The following is a 17,270-nucleotide window of genomic DNA, read 5'->3' on the forward strand; positions in this document are numbered from 1 at the left end:
TTGCAAGATCATGGACCCTTTCGCCTAAAATGTTTTCGTTGAATTAACTGAGTCGTTGAATATTGAAAGTTTTTGCAAATTGTGAATACTCATTCCTCTGAACTCGTAACTACTAAGATGTAAGTAAACTGCAACATACTCCTAATGGAAATACGACACATTTGAGATGAATCACTCATTCGACAAATTGTATGACCTGGTATAACCTAGAGCTCCAGTTTTCACAACATTTGAATGTTGTAAATAACAGGAAAGAGTGGTCAGCTATAGATATACCTTATGAAGTGACCATTAGTGGTGGAATATCCGAGGAAAATTCCAGTAAAAAGTAAGTAACACCAATCTATAATACGATTAGTCCAGTACTCAACGTACTTGTCTTTGGCTGGTTATTATTTATTTTCTGTTGTGCAGTAACAGCAAAACCCTGTAATGATATTCTTGTTTGAAGAAGTTACTTTATGAATGAAAAAACTGTCGAATTGATACGTTTTTGCTACTTGAACCGTTCTCGTTTGACTTTTTTTGCGGATGACATGAAAATGACAGCACGTTTCATCAGCTCTGTCTTTCGTACAATTATTATGACATCATGATGATTATTTATTGAATAGTACATTGAAATATAAATTAAAAACTAAATTTTGGTTAATAAGATATTTGGTGAGCAGCGACAGTTGATAAAAGTTTATAGGTATTTTTCAATGAAAAATTGATTTTCAATTTCAACAGTGGCATAAGTACGAGAATTGACTTCGATATTTCTGAAGAAAAAAATGATTCGCCTATAGTTTCTCCTCAAATAAAATTTATTTTTGAAGTCTTTGTTCAATTTGGGATTGGAAAGTTTTTTATACAACTGTCAAAACATCTTGACATTTCTACATTACTATTGATGCGTGAATGTTTACTTTTTTCACCGTGAAAAATAGCTATTTATGATATGAGTGTTAAAAGTAAGGTTTTATTTTGTGGGTGAAAAAGCTTGCGAAACGAGCATAGCCAGATAAGCAATTTCACGAATAAAATAAAACTTACTTTTTACACAAATATCATATAAGGTTTTTTGTACAACTGTCCTGTTTTCATTATAAAATAATGAATTCAATATTTCTATAAAAACACATTTTGACATCTATTGATTGACATCTATATATTCGACATCTAACTATTTTCATGTTATGTTATTTGCTATGAAGTGTCCGTGTCGGGTGACGCTGAATCACCTGGTTACCAACAAACAGTATTGTTTAAACTCACATTTAAGGTTCTTGCTGGTGTTCAATGTCTTGCATAATGAAGAACAATAGTGAGGAGTTGTGTATTCCTTATGATATCGACGAGGCTGTTTGCTACCAAAAAAATCGGCTCAGCAGTACGATATCGCATATTCTAATTTTCTTAGCTGGTGTAGACTTGAAAACTTCAAAGAAAATTTCAGAAAACCGTCTTCTCAGCCTATCTAGAAGACTTATCGAAAATATGGAACTCGTCAACTTCATGGAGGAAGTTTTCAATGATAAAGTCAAGCGCGCTCGTTAAAAATGGTGTTTCAACCAAATATTTCAAGGTAATAGCATTCTTGAAGCGGAAAAATGAAAGTTATAGGCCAAAAAAATCAAAAACTCTTACGCTTGAACAAGTCCAGAGTTTTATAAATGAGGGGCCAGGTGAAAAATATTTGATGATAGAATATTTTTCGGAATATATGGAGTTTGCCGGCGTGAAGAGCTGTGCCATTTATGAAAAAAAAACATTGAATTGATGGATGAATCATTGATTGTTCAAATTCCAAATACGAAAACGAAAATAGGTCGTTCTGTTTGCATTGTTAGAAAAAACATTGACTATTTTAATAAATTACGTCCCTTCTGTTATCAATCATCAACGTTTTTTCTGAAATACTCAAATTGCAAATACAGTGCCAACGCAGTGGGTATAAACACGTTTATGAAAATGCCTTCTGTCATTGCTGAGTTTCTGAACCTTCCGGAACCAAACGAATATACAGAGTCAATTATCAATTAATTATTCATCATGTAACAATTTCATTTATTGAAATAATAATTGATAGTAGAGTTTGAACAATTACTTCCAACATAAACTCACGAGGATGTTCCATGTTGCTGATGATCAGAAATGTAAGATATTTCTGAAGAGTTGATTCCACCATTTTAACAGATATTTTAATTTGTTTGAAAGAAAATGGAAAATTCAATATTTTGTTAGGAATCTAAATTTTTTTATTCAAACTATTTTTCATATATGCTTCTGCTACGGAGGCAAATTTCCAGCCACCGTGACGTTTGTTGGATGTAATGTTGCCCCCTGCATTGGCTGCTTCTCAAAAGCTTGGAACACTGTTCCGAACTAGAAAACTGTACACACCTCAGCAACTTTTGATGCTTTATAAAGCTCATATCTTTGGAGTATTGTTCATGTATGGTGCTATGTCCCCAAACATACACTGAAGCTGGCAAAATGGTTCAGGCTTTCACGGCTGAGGTTTTCAGTGTCATTGCTTTTCGAGTTTGATTTTTGGAGTTTCTTCCTGATATTTCGCTGGCGCGAGTGGCTAGCTTCTTCAGAGGTTTAACCATCATGGCTTGCTGTCCGATGACTACCTTTTAGGCTTCGTAAAGCGTATTTATGCCTTGTCAGGTAATCCGTTGTATTTGTACCTGCATTTGTACCTGCATTTGTACTTGTATTCGTACCTGCACTTGGACCTGGAACATTAACAATCTTGCTGCCTGTTGTCCTGTTCGTTATTCTCGAATTCCTTAAAATGGGGTTCCATTTTAAGGAATTCGAGATTTGATTGAAGTTCACCGCTTCCTGTTTTCTGTTAAAATTATCCGTGTGTTTGTGGATCTCTACTGGGGGCAATTAGTTCTGTGTTTTCCATTCTATTCGATCTCAGGGTCACTTGAGATCGAATGGATACAGTGCCTCCGAGATCAGAAAAGCCATGAGACTGAAGGATACCACAGTTCAGAAAGCAAAAAAGGATTGGATGGTTGCATGCGCATATCTACCGTTTATCCCTAGGGTCACGGATAGAATCGGAAAACTATTTGGCAAACACGACATCGGAACAGTCTTCAAACCCACGAGAAAGATACAACAAAGCCTCAGGTCGGCTAAAGACAAAAGAGACCCATTATCAGCGGCAGGGGTTTATCGCATACCGTGCACTGGTGGAAAGGTATATATCGGAAGCACCAAACGATCCATGGGAACAAGACTAAAAGAGCATAAAAGGAACTGCAGACTAGGCCAAACAGACAAGTCATCTGTGGCAGAACACGCACTGAGTGAAGGAGACCATAGAATCTTGTTTGAAAACACAGAACTAATTGCCCCCAACCAGGGATACCATAGCCGACTGGTACGGGAGGCAATAGAGATCCACTAGCACTCGGATAATTTTAACAGAAAAGAGGAAGCGGTGAACCTCAATCAAATATGGAACCACATTTTAAGGAATTCGAGAATAACGAACAGGACAACAGGCAGCAAGATTGTTAATGTTCCAGGTTCGAATGCAGATACGAATACAAGTACAAATGCAGGTACAAATACAACGGATTACCTGACAAGACATAAATACGCTTTACGAAGCCTAAAAGGTAGTCATCGGACAGCGAAACGTCAGGAAGAAATTCCAACACTGAAGCTATTGGATTCCATCCAGGAAAGAGCCATCCGCCTGACTGGAGACGCGAGCATCACGTACAACCTTGATAGCCTTGAACATCGAAGAAAAGTTGGAGATTTGTCTTTCTTCTATAGATACTTTCACGGAAAGTGTTCAAGTGACTTGACACATTTGATTCTATCAAGAGCGGTACATATCAGACGGACTGTAGCTGCCCAATGTTTTGAGGTTCAACTTAGTACACCTTGAACTTCACTAAAAATACAACTTTTTCGTCGGTGTTTTCCTTATATCAAGCTTCGTTCTCGAGAAAATAAATCACTTTTGAAAACTATCCATGGACAACATAAAATAAAAACCAAAAGTAAATAATAAACAATTCCGACCTTGAAGTAAATGAGCAATATGTCAACCTTCTAATAAAATACACGACTGCAATAGATTTGTCATTGATTGTCTGACACGTTCAAAAATACCTGGGGTATTCCTTATGACATTGCAATTGTCAATTATACGATTCCTCAAGTCATCCACATCTAGTATAGGAGTTTCGTCAACAAGAGCCTTCAGATGTCCCCATTGATAGAACCTAGAGGATTCATTTCAGGACTGCGAACAGGCCAATTTTGAGGTCCTGCACGTCCAATCCAGTGATTAGGGTAGGTGATGTCGAGATACTGACGAGCAAGAACACTGAAATGAGCTGGAGCCCCGTCGTGCATGAACCACATGTTGCCTTATACGAGTCTTCTTCTAACAAAATGGGTAAATTACTTCGCGAAAAGTCCGTGTAGGATTCATTTGTTGATCTTGCTGATAGCAAAAATGAGCCAATCAGGTAGTCACCAATTATTCCTACCCAAACGTTCAGCCAAAAAACTGTCATTATGAAACTTCATAATCGCATCTCGTGAAAAATTTGCTTTCTCCGTAAATAAAATATTTGGTAAAAATTCATTATTGAGTGCCATAGTATGAATCAACCACCTGCAAAACATTAATCTCGGGTGAAATTTCCGAGGCAGTAGACCTTGGACCTGCTTTATGTTATATGAGTATAGGAGGTTTCTTTTCAGTACTGGTCATACGGTTCTTGGACCGACTTTCAGCTGCAGTGTAATCTTCCTGGTACTATTCGAAGGATCTTTTTTTATCGCATCCCAGTTTCACATAATCTTGGATGTAGCGTTTCAAATTTTTTAGCATATGAAATTACTCAATGAATATTACTGGAGTTTTTTCCCAACACCAAATCGTTATTTTTACACCTAATGATCACCAAGTGATCATCTTCAAGAGGAAGATAAAACAGTTTTATCTTCCTCTTGAAGATGATCACTTGGTGATCGAAACACGTGTCGAGGTGTTGGAAAAAAACTCCAGTAATATTCATTACTACACCAAAGGTTCCAAACAGTACATCATAAGTATGAAATTACTCTGTTAAGATATCTGTCCTGGAAAATTATCCGTGCTACTTCCGCATTTCCAGTTGCTAATCCATAAATAAAGTACATGTCTGCCATTTCAGCGTTAGTAAAATTATTCATGATGAAATCACTGATATGAGAACACTAGTGTGAGAGCACTCCAACACTACAGCAATTTTTTTTCCGATCGTGAATTACCTAATCAGCTTTTTTTTATGTGCTTCATCGTCGATTCAGGATCAATGAAAAAGTATTTGAGAAGAGGAGAACTAAAAAACGTTTTGACATTTTAGCCTACTTTGAGGTGAATCCAAATAATTCCATCAGATATTTATCTAGAGAAATAGATGTGCCTCCGTCTGTTATTGAACGAATTCCGAAGAAACATGAGAGTTCTCCCTATAAGTTAAGACCAGTGCAAGCATTAGAACCTCAAGACCCTGAGAGACGATTTAGGTTTTGTCGGTGGTTTATGAATAAATGCAAACAAGATCCAAACTTCTATAGAAAAATTATATGGAGCGATGAGGCTAATTTTTCAAATTGTGCTATGTATTGAAGAAATAATTTTCATTATTGAAGTAGACATAATCCATTTCTAGTCCATACCCAGAAGCCGCAAAGACGATTTAGTATTAATATTTAGTGTGGTCTATTTAGAGGTAAAATTATCGGTCCACTTTTCCATCCAGGGTCTTTGAACGGACGCCGTTACATTAATTTATCAACAAGAGTGTTGGAAGAGTTTTTCGATGATCTTGATCTGGAGGCTCGTCAGATAATCTACTTTCAGCAGGATGGAGCACCAGCACATAATTTCAGTGGCGTAAAAAGAATGTTGCGAGAATGTTTTAGAAACAGATGAATTGCTACAAATGTTCCTGTTAAGTGGCGTTCACCAGAAATGACACCTCTAGATTTTAATTTTTGGGAATATATGAAAAATTAGATGTACAAAATGAAACATAATAATGTAGATGAACTGTCAAGAGAAGGACTCAAATATGTATTCATTTTATGTGACCAAATTAAAGAATTTTTTTTTACTAGTGAAAGAAAGAAATATTTCCACATGAGCTTTGTTGTTGAGAATGTTATTACGAATTGAAGTGCATTAAAAAATATATTTTATTACATTTTCGACATCGAAATACTACAAGTTTGTCCATTTAACCGAATTCGTAGCATCAATAATAACGGAGTTGGCAATGGTGCCGACTTATTTTGGAAAACCCTGTATATACTGAGCTGTTTTTTCTGGTTTCACTCTGTGTTTCGTGTTTTTCATCCGCATAAGTTATCTGTTCAAAAAATTGAATATCATTCCTCTAGCTTAAATTGGCTGAGAGTGGTATTCAAGACTCCGTGTTACTTCGCATGACAGCGAATAATATTATTGAGTAGGACTAGCCATATTTTAGTGAAGTATATTTCACTCAAAACGTTTTTATGTCAATTTTTGGCGATTTTTTGCGAAAAAAATCACGTGATATTTGCTGAGATCACTTCTCTCCCCACGTGAGATTGAATTCGGAACGGCCCCTATACCCTTAAACGCCTCACGTAATTCACACACTTTTAATATGTGTCATTGATTTGTTTACTTTGTGGTTATTCATGATCACTTCAATGAAAAGAATAAAAACTTTTTTGTCTAATTACCACAAGTCAATTTTATTTATACGACCGGTTTCGGGCTTAACCCCATTATCAAGTATAAAGCTGAAATGAGAAATTTGAAAAACTTGGTTATCTCGGGAGTTTTTAGATAAGATAGGACAAGTAATTGAAGGAACCATGGTGCCAACTTTAAAATTCCACACTGAAAATTGTAGGGGTTGCTAAACCTATAAATTCAAGAGTGGAGACCTACATAAATCGAGTTGCTTGTTAAGGGGTATATATTTCTGGTATTTAATTGATTTGTTAATTTGAATGGTTTTTAACAAATTCATTTTTCCCTTTATTTCATATGTGTAGGACTTTGAGTTTATCTTTACTTATCTTGTGTTTTGATTCTTGAAGATGTTCATACTTTGTAGATTTTTTGTCCATAAAGACGTGTTCACGGAGCTTCACGTCAAAATTTCTACCTGTTTGGCCTGTATATACTGCAGAGCATTCGCCACACTCTTTTCTATATATACTTGATTTTTTCATTCTCGTTTTGGTTTTGCATTGAACAGAATTCTCCCTAATTTATCATTACTTATGGAAGCTGTTGTTATTTTGATAAATTATGTGAACAAAACAAGGAGCCTAACTTCTTATATTTGAATATTTCAAGAGCCGATAATGCTTTTCCATTCAATATCTACCGGAAAAACACATTCACAGACTATACAATTCCTTTTGACTCTTTCAGTCCACTATAACATAAGTTATCCGCGTTTAGGTCAATTCTTTTACCTAAAAAAACTTTCCAAGATGAACTAAAAATGATTAAGAAAATTGCAGTAAGCAATCAAGTACCAGTTTCTCTAATGGACAAGATAATATCAGGTAAAACTCAGAAAACACTTATAAGTAAATTATACCCAAACTGCAGACAACACAATATAATATATATAGCATCAACTACTCAAGTAAACTTTCAGAAAATATTCAAAATTACTTCTCTAAATACAAAATAACAACAGCTTTCATGAGTGATAATAATTTGGGCTGAACTCTGTTTGATGCGAAACCCAAACAAGATAGAATGAAAAAATCAGGTATTAGTCTAGTTCACATGTACTTTTTTTTGTAACATTTTTCAGCCATGTCCAAAAATTACGACCAAGGTGTCATTTGATTCGTATTTCTGCCTAGAAAGTTTAAGGAAAGGTCCGAAAACGCGCCGATAAAAATTACAAAAGTTATAAACAATTAAGTGAAAAAAAAGGGGCTTTAGTTTTTTCTTAATATCTCGGAAAATTTTCGAAAATTTTGGAAATTTGAAACAAGATTTGAGAAGATCAATGAATTTGCGTAAAAAAGTCCCGACTCCCGAAACTGTATCTCGATTATTTATAATTTTTACAGAGCCCTGAAAATAGAGCCAAAAGCGGGTAGTCTGGCTTCCGCGCGCCTTTCGTCACTCTGACATAAAAACAAAAAAATTATTTAAACATATTAAATGTAAATATTAAGGAATGAAAAAGTTCATGTGATGTTGGGATACGTCAATAAACAAATTATCACAATTTTAACGTCAATTATAAATTTGTTGATTAATAAATAACTTTTTCTGAATTGAAAGTTGATATAAAAATCCCTATAATTATTAAACTAAAACCCTGGCATTTTTTTCCTTTGGTAAAGTTATCTTCAATAGGCAAAAAAATAGATTACCGTTGCTAAAATAAAAAAAAATTTATTTTCAATTTTTTTATCAACAATTGAAAATTATAATTTTATAAAAAATACATTACAATTTTTTTTTTAATTCTTCATTGTTTCAATGTCTCATGGCTAAAAACTAATTAATTAATATATATTTTTATTTTTTACAGCTATTATTAATACATTTATTATAAATAAATATCTTGATACTTGTCTTTTTCATTCGCTCCTTCGCTTTTATAATTATAATAACTTTTAAACTATTGCAGTTATGACAAATATGCTTCAAGTCTTTTTTGTTTATTATGAATTTATTAACAATTTAAGCTTTTTACTAAAGTTGTAGTCCTATTATTTATTCAATTATTAATCGTTATTTATTAAAAAAAAATCAAGTTTTCAGGGAATTTACTAAATCATAAACATACTGAAAGTTATTTTTAAAATTTATCATTGTTATTAATTGTTATTATTTTTTTGTAATCTTTTAGATCGTTTTAGTGGCGGTGGCTCATCATCTGTGGTTTCTTCTGTATTTTCTTGTCGTGATGTTCCTTGAACCTCCTCCTTTTCGACTTCTTCAAGTATCGGTTCACAGTATTCTTGAACTCCTACTGGAAAATCTTGATAATCATTAAGGTCGTCTTCATTTCCATCGGGATTACTATCGATAGCATTTAATCGACCGATCATGATATCAGTATCATCATTGTCATCATCAAGTGATGGCCTAGTACTGTTAGAACATGTTCCATCTTTACAATTTTTGCATAAAGATGAGCAAGGAAGCCCAGCTTTTTTACATCCATATCGATTATTACACTCTTTTATGCAGGGACAATTAACCATCTTAAGTAAGTCGTCAGGCGCCAGTTTTTACGTTGTTTTTATCGGCAAGAACATTGTTTATAATTTTTCTTTTTTTAATAAATAACGATCAATAATTGAATAAATAATAGGACTACAACTTTAGTAAAAGGCTTAAATTGTTAATAAATTCATAATGAACAGAAAAGACTTGAAGCATATTTATCATTACTGTAATAGTTTGAAAGTTATTATAATTATAAAAGCGAAGGAGCGAATGAAAAAGACAAGTATCAAGGTATCACAATATTGAAAGTTTCATAAAAAAATAGAATGAATTAAAAAAAACACATAGTTACTTTTATTATAGAACAAAGTATTGAAAAAAATAAAATAAAGAAAATAATTTGTTTATAACAATTTTTTTTTAAATAAACAATTAAAAAAAGAATAGGAAAGAGTTTTTTCAGAATCTCAAAGAACAAAAGAATTTATGATTAAAAAAAACGGTTCCTTAATTTTAATATTCAGTTGCAAAAAACGATTGTTAATTAATAAACGCATTTTTTAGCAACAAAGAAATTTTTTTAAGAAACCATTTTTCAAATCATGATTTTTTTTATAATAACATAATGCAAAGAAAATTTCGAATTGCTTGTAAACAATGTATTTGTTTATAATAAATTTATTAACAATGGCTGTAAAAAATAAAAAAAAATAATAATCAGTTTTTAGCTATGAGACATTGAAACAATAAAAAAAAAGTTGTAATGTATTTTTTATAAAATTTTAATTTTCAATTGTTAATAAAAAAATAGAAAAGTAATCCATATTTTTGCCTATTAAGGATAACTTCACCAAAGGAAAAAAGTGCCAGGATTTCAGTTTAATGATTAGAGGGATTTTTATATCAACTTTCAAATCAGAAATAGTTATTAATTAAGAAATTTATAATTAACGTTAAAATTGGGATAAAAATTTCATGACTGCAGATTATTATTTATTGATGTATCCCAATTTTACATGAAATTTTTCATTCCTTAATATTTACATTTAATATGTTTAAATAATTTTTTTTTATGTCAGAGTGACGAAAGGCGCGCGGAAGCCAGACTACCCGCTTTTGGCTCTATTTTCAGGGCTCTGTAAAAATTATAAATAATCGAGATACAGTTTCGGGAGTCGGGACTTTTTTACGCAAATTCATTGATCTTCTCAAATCTTGTTTCAAATTTCCGAAATGTTGAAAATTTTCCGAGATATTAAGAAAAAACTAAAGCCCCATTTTTTTCACTTAATTGTTTATAACTTGTGTAATTTTTATCGGCGCGTTTTCGGACCTTTCCTTAAACTTTCTAGGCAAAAATACGAATCGAATGACACCTTGGTCGTAATTTTTGGACAGGGCTGAGAAATGTCACCAAAAAGAGCTAAATCGCGTACATGTGAACCAGACTATATATACAGAATAGAGTGTGGCGAATGTTCTGCAGTATATACAGGTCAAACCGGTAAGTCTCCGTGAACACTTCTGTTTGGACAAAAAATCTACAACGTATGAACATTTTCAAGAATCGAAACACAACATAAGATAACTTCAAAATCCTACACATATGTAATGAAGGGAAAAAAATGAATTCATTGGAAGCCATGGAAATTAACAAATCAATTGAAAACCAGAAATATATACCCCTAAACGAGAAACTCGATTTATGTAGATATCCACTTTTCAATATTCATAAGTTTAGCAACCCCTACAATTTTCATTATTGAATTTTGAAGTTGGGACCCTGGTTCGTTCAACTACTTATCCTATCTTACCTAAAAACTCCCTATATAACCGAGTTTTTGAAATTTTTCATTTCAGTTTTATACTTGATAATGGGGTTAAACCCGAAACAGGTCGTATAAATGAAATTGATTTGTGGTAATTAGACAAAAGTGTTTTTAGTCATTTCATTAAACAAAAACATCTATACCACTATCGAATTGGAATATTAGGTATTTTGATGGCTTTCAATTTAGTTAAACTTTTAGGAAGGAGTCTTCAGTTACTTGATATAATAATAAACCAGTCTATTCCGAGAACAATCACTACAAGCACTACATCTTTTTCAGATCATAAATATGGTTGACTTACAGCAAATGATGGACATGGGAGCATTTGGCGTTATAGAAAACATATTCACTCATCTTACGAAATCAAATGGACGATATCGGACTGAAATTGTCATTTTGTCCGAAACAATAATATCGTGTTTTGAAACATGCAGAGAATTCAGATGCTACTCAAAGAAATTCATAACACGGGATAATTTAGACTGGGAATATATTTCCCGAAAAACAAGTTTACCTGAAGATTTCATTTCGGATTATGAAGATTATCTCGACTGGGACGAGATTTCCTCAGGACTTGACGCCTCGGAAGATCTCATTTGGAAATTTAGGTATAAATTTAATTGGAAGTTGATTCTGGAGTCGCAAATCATTTCGGATGAATTATTGAAAAAGTTAATACATGGAGAGTTTCTCAACACGACAAATGAATTATTTTGGGAACACATCAGCAGGTATTTAACTTTATCTGAAGACTTCATTCATAAATATGCTGATGAACTGAACTGGAAAATTATTTGCGAGTACCAGTTGTTGTCTGAAAGTTTAATGGAAAAATTTTCTGATCGACTTGACTGGTACAATGTGTCGACATTTCAGAATTTATCAGAATTATTCATTTCTAAATATTTCGATAAGATTGATTATCATGGCTTATATTTAAACTTAAATATGTCAGAAACTGTCGTCAATGAACTGATTTTCAAATTTCACAAAAATATTTCAGTACAGTGAATGTGCCAATTTCTAAATTTAATTTACATAATTTCTTCATTTACTGTATTTTTATTGATTATTGAAAAATATATATTTTCAGTTATTACATATACTTTTATCATTTCATTTTGCCTTCCATTCCTTACCACTGCAATGGTAAAGCAATGCTGATAATACAAATCCTGATGAATGGCATTGGCTACCGACAAAGTTCAATGTAGCAGATGAAGCGACCAGGGGTGTCTGGAACATTGATAACTTTCAGAATTGGTTTGAAGGTCCTCAGTTCTTGACTTCAGAAGAGATTAAATGGCCTCATGCTGAAGAAAAGATAGAAGATGGTACAGAAGAAGAAAAAAAGAAGAATTTTGTTTTTGTAATCAACAAGAGATGTGAAGAAATTATCCATTTTCCAAGATTTTCGAAATATTTACGACTTGTCAGATCAGTCGCTTGGGTGATAAGATTCATTCATCTCATGAAGAAGAAAATTGGTCTACCAACTCCTCAGATTTTCACAGAGCTAACGGTTGAAGAATTTGAAAAGGCTGAACTTGAAATTATTAGGCAATCACAAATGAGTTGTTTCTTCGAAGATATTGAGAGACTCAATCGTATGGAGAATCCTAGAAAACAAAGTCGTCTTCGAAATTTGAATTTATTTATCGGCCAAGACAATACTTTGAGACTAAGCGGACGATTGGATGAAGCACAACACCTAGATATCAATATGAGACAGCCAATTGTTCTGGATTCAAGAAACTGGATGACCAAGTTGTTGATAAGACATTATCATAAACTGAATTATCATCAGGGAAGAGAACAAATCATAAACCATTTGAGGGAAAGATTTTGGATAATCAACGTTAGATCAGCAGTTAAAGCTTGTATATCATCCTGCATTATATGTAAGAAGAAAAACGCCAGGGTTGAAACTCAGCAGATGGGACTAATTCTCGACTTTAGGACAGTACAACAATGCAGGCCATTCATGGTTACAGGCATGGATTATTTTGGCCCAATGACAGTAACAATTGGTAGAAGGAAGGAAAAGAGGTACGGGGTTATCTTCACCTGTATGTCAACGAGGGCAATTCATTTAGGATTGACTTCTTCCCTTACTACGGATTCTGCCATCATGTCAATTCGTAGATTCATTTGTAGAAGAGGTAATCCATCAGAAATACACTCTGATAATGGATCAAACCTCTGCGGAGCTGAAAAAGAAATGAAACAAGCCATCAAAGAACTAGATTCAAACCGAATTCAACAGTTTTGCTGCATTCGTCATATAAAATGGTTCAAGAATCCACCGGCAGCAAGTCATATGGGAGGAATATGGGAAAGAATGATTAAATCTGTTAAAAGTGCCCTAAAAGTAATTCTTACCCAACAGAGCCCAAAAGAAGAGATTTTGCATACTCTTATAGTTGAAATTGAGTATATAGTGAACAGCCATCCCTTAACTTATGTGTCTTCTGATCATCAAGATGTGGAAGCTTTGACACCCAATCACTTCCTTATTGGAAAGTCCAATGAAGTGAATCCACTAGGTATTTCTGCTGATACAAATTCACATCTTAGAAAACAATGGCGAGTGGCACAAAGATATGCGGACCTTTTCTGGAAACGGTGGATACGAGAATATGTACCCTCGCTGATAAAGAGAAGCAAGTGGCAGTTCAATAGTAGCGATGTTGCAAAAGGAGACATCGTCATTATTGCGGATGATAGTTTTCCCAGAAACTCATGGCCAAGAGGAAAAGTTACGCGAATTTTTCCTGGTTCCGATGGCAGAGTACGGGTAGTCGAAGTGACTAGAGCAACAGGAGTTTATCGTCGTCCTATCACAAAAATCATTTTGTTGAAGCCAAAGCAGTAATTTGCGAGACCCGGAGGATGTTGTGAATTAATTTCACATCTAGTATTGTCTAGTATTGAAGTTGAGATTATTTATTTGTTTTATATAGTTACCATTCTTGTTGTCAGTTTTGTTTTTGATTAAAAAGCAGAAAAGTCAAATAGAATCTTATTTTGCCGAAAATAACAATAACATACAATAAACTGTATCAATTAATTTTAATATGAATTTTCATGAAGTATCGGCCAGTTACATTTAATTATTGTACTTCAAATGAATATTTTTGAAGATATTACTGATTTGAAATGCAGGAACATAGCGGTTGCAGCGATACCGGCCGGGGGATGACGGCGCATGCCTATAAATAGTGCGTCAAAGACCTCGCTTCACCCTATAGCACTTTTTGATCAGCAGCGATCGCACGCGTTTATATATATGTATATATATATATATATATATATATATATATATATATATATATATATATATATATATATATATATATATATATATATATATTCGCTGCTGATCAAAAAGTGCTATAGGGTGAAGCGAGGTCTTTGACGCACTATTTATAGGCATGCGCCGTCATCCCCCGGCCGGTATCGCTGCAACCGCTATGTTCCTGCATTTCAAATCAGTAATATCTTCAAAAATATTCATTTGAAGTACAATAATTAAATGTAACTGGCCGATACTTCATGAAAATTCATATTAAAATTAATTGATACAGTTTATTGTATGTTATTGTTATTTTCGGCAAAATAAGATTCTATTTGACTTTTCTGCTTTTTAATCAAAAACAAAACTGACAACAAGAATGGTAACTATATAAAACAAATAAATAATCTCAACTTCAATACTAGACAATACTAGATGTGAAATTAATTCACAACATCCTCCGGGTCTCGCAAATTACTGCTTTGGCTTCAACAAAATGATTTTTGTGATAGGACGACGATAAACTCCTGTTGCTCTAGTCACTTCGACTACCCGTACTCTGCCATCGGAACCAGGAAAAATTCGCGTAACTTTTCCTCTTGGCCATGAGTTTCTGGGAAAACTATCATCCGCAATAATGACGATGTCTCCTTTTGCAACATCGCTACTATTGAACTGCCACTTGCTTCTCTTTATCAGCGAGGGTACATATTCTCGTATCCACCGTTTCCAGAAAAGGTCCGCATATCTTTGTGCCACTCGCCATTGTTTTCTAAGATGTGAATTTGTATCAGCAGAAATACCTAGTGGATTCACTTCATTGGACTTTCCAATAAGGAAGTGATTGGGTGTCAAAGCTTCCACATCTTGATGATCAGAAGACACATAAGTTAAGGGATGGCTGTTCACTATATACTCAATTTCAACTATAAGAGTATGCAAAATCTCTTCTTTTGGGCTCTGTTGGGTAAGAATTACTTTTAGGGCACTTTCAACAGATTTAATCATTCTTTCCCATATTCCTCCCATATTCCTCTTGAACCATTTTATATGACGAATGCAGCAAAACTGTTGAATTCGGTTTGAATCTAGTTCTTTGATGGCTTGTTTCATTTCTTTTTCAGCTCCGCAGAGGTTTGATCCATTATCAGAGTGTATTTCTGATGGATTACCTCTTCTACAAATGAATCTACGAATTGACATGATGGCAGAATCCGTAGTAAGAGAAGAAGCCAATTCTAAATGAATTGCCCTCGTTGACATACAGGTGAAGATAACCCCGTACCTCTTTTCCTTCCTTCTACCAATTGTTACTGTCATTGAGCCAAAATAATCCATGCCTGTAATCATGAATGGCCTGCATTGTTGTACTGTCCTAAAGTCGAGAATTAGTCCCATCTGCTGAGTTTCAACCCTGGCGTTTTTCTTCTTACATATAATGCAGGATGATATACAAGCTTTAACTGCTGATCTAACGTTGATTATCCAAAATCTTTCCCTCAAATGGTTTATGATTTGTTCTCTTCCCTGATGATAATTCAGTTTATGATAATGTCTTATCAACAACTTGGTCATCCAGTTTCTTGAATCCAGAACAATTGGCTGTCTCATATTGATATCTAGGTGTTGTGCTTCATCCAATCGTCCGCTTAGCCTCAAAATATTGTCTTGGCCGATAAATGAATTCAAATTTCGAAGACGACTTTGTTTTCTAGGATTCTTCATACGATTGAGTCTCTCAATATCTTCGAAGAAACAACTCATTTGTGATTGCCTAATAATTTCAAGTTCAGCCTTTTCAAATTCTTCAACCGTTTGCTCTGTGAAAATCTGAGGAGTTGGTAGACCAATTTTCTTCTTCATGAGATGAATGAATCTTATCACCCAAGCGACTGATCTGACAAGTCGTAAATATTTCGAAAATCTTGGAAAATGGATAATTTCTTCACATCTCTTGTTGATTACAAAAACAAAATTCTTCTTTTTTTCTTCTTCTGTACCATCTTCTATCTTTCTTCAGCATGAGGCCATTTAATCTCTTCTGAAGTCAAGAACTGAGAACCTTCAAACCAATTCTGAAAGTTATCAATGTTCCAGACACCCCTGGTCGCTTCATCTGCTACATTGAACTTTGTCGGTAGCCAATGCCATTCATCAGTATTATTAGAAATTTCTCCAATTCTGTTGGCAACAAAAGTCTTATAATTCCTTGGGTGCGACTTAATCCAACTTAAAACTATTTTAGAATCAATCCAAAAGAATTTTTTATCTATTTTTATGCTGTGGCCATTTTTGATAGTTTTAGCCAAATTTGATCCAAGAAGAGCTGCTTGAAGTTCAATTCTAGGTACTGTCATGGGTTTCAAGGAAGTGACTCTTGACCTAGCCATTACCAAAGACGTTTTAATCTGATCACTGGAGTCTTTCATTCGAAAATATGAGACAGCAGCATATCCTTTTTCACTGCCATCCGTGAAAGTATGTAGTTGAATTTCAACAATTTGACTGCTGAATCCATACCATCGAGGAATTCTCAATTTTTTTATTTTATACACTGCAGATAGCCAAGATTTCCATTTTCTAAATAGATCAGGAGTGATTTTATCATCCCAAGCAATTTTATGTGACCATACTTCCTGCATCAAAATTCTGGCTTGTATAGTGAAAGCTGCTAACAGGCCAAGTGGATCATAAACTGACATTACCACTTTCAATAGTTCTCTCCTCGTGGGAATATTGTCTGTTACAATTTTCTTTCCATGTTTTTTTAGCATTTTCACGAAGGACGTAGATCGCAGAGCTTGGAGAACAGATTGCTCCGAAAATCATGGATTTCATTTGGTAAGTAAGGATAGGTCCGTCTTTATTTCTTCCCCTCCACAGAAAACGCTGCGAATCTTGATCTTCATATCGT

The 17,270-nt window shown here is 34.0% G+C and overlaps 1 long non-coding RNA gene across 1 annotated transcript; it reads left to right on the forward strand.

Moving 5' to 3' along the window:
* LOC111506538 (uncharacterized) lies at window positions 1-12,161 on the forward strand. Its single transcript, XR_002722274.2, has 2 exons — window positions 1-328; window positions 11,341-12,161. It is a non-coding gene; the product is annotated as an uncharacterized lncRNA (long non-coding RNA).
* Window positions 12,162-17,270: the final 5,109 nt, after the last annotated feature.

This window comes from Leptinotarsa decemlineata, unplaced genomic scaffold (genome assembly GCF_025532065.1).
Source record: "Leptinotarsa decemlineata unplaced genomic scaffold, Ldec_3_MD MMD2_tig00000026_RagTag_RagTag, whole genome shotgun sequence".
NCBI lineage: Eukaryota > Metazoa > Arthropoda > Insecta > Coleoptera > Chrysomelidae > Leptinotarsa > Leptinotarsa decemlineata.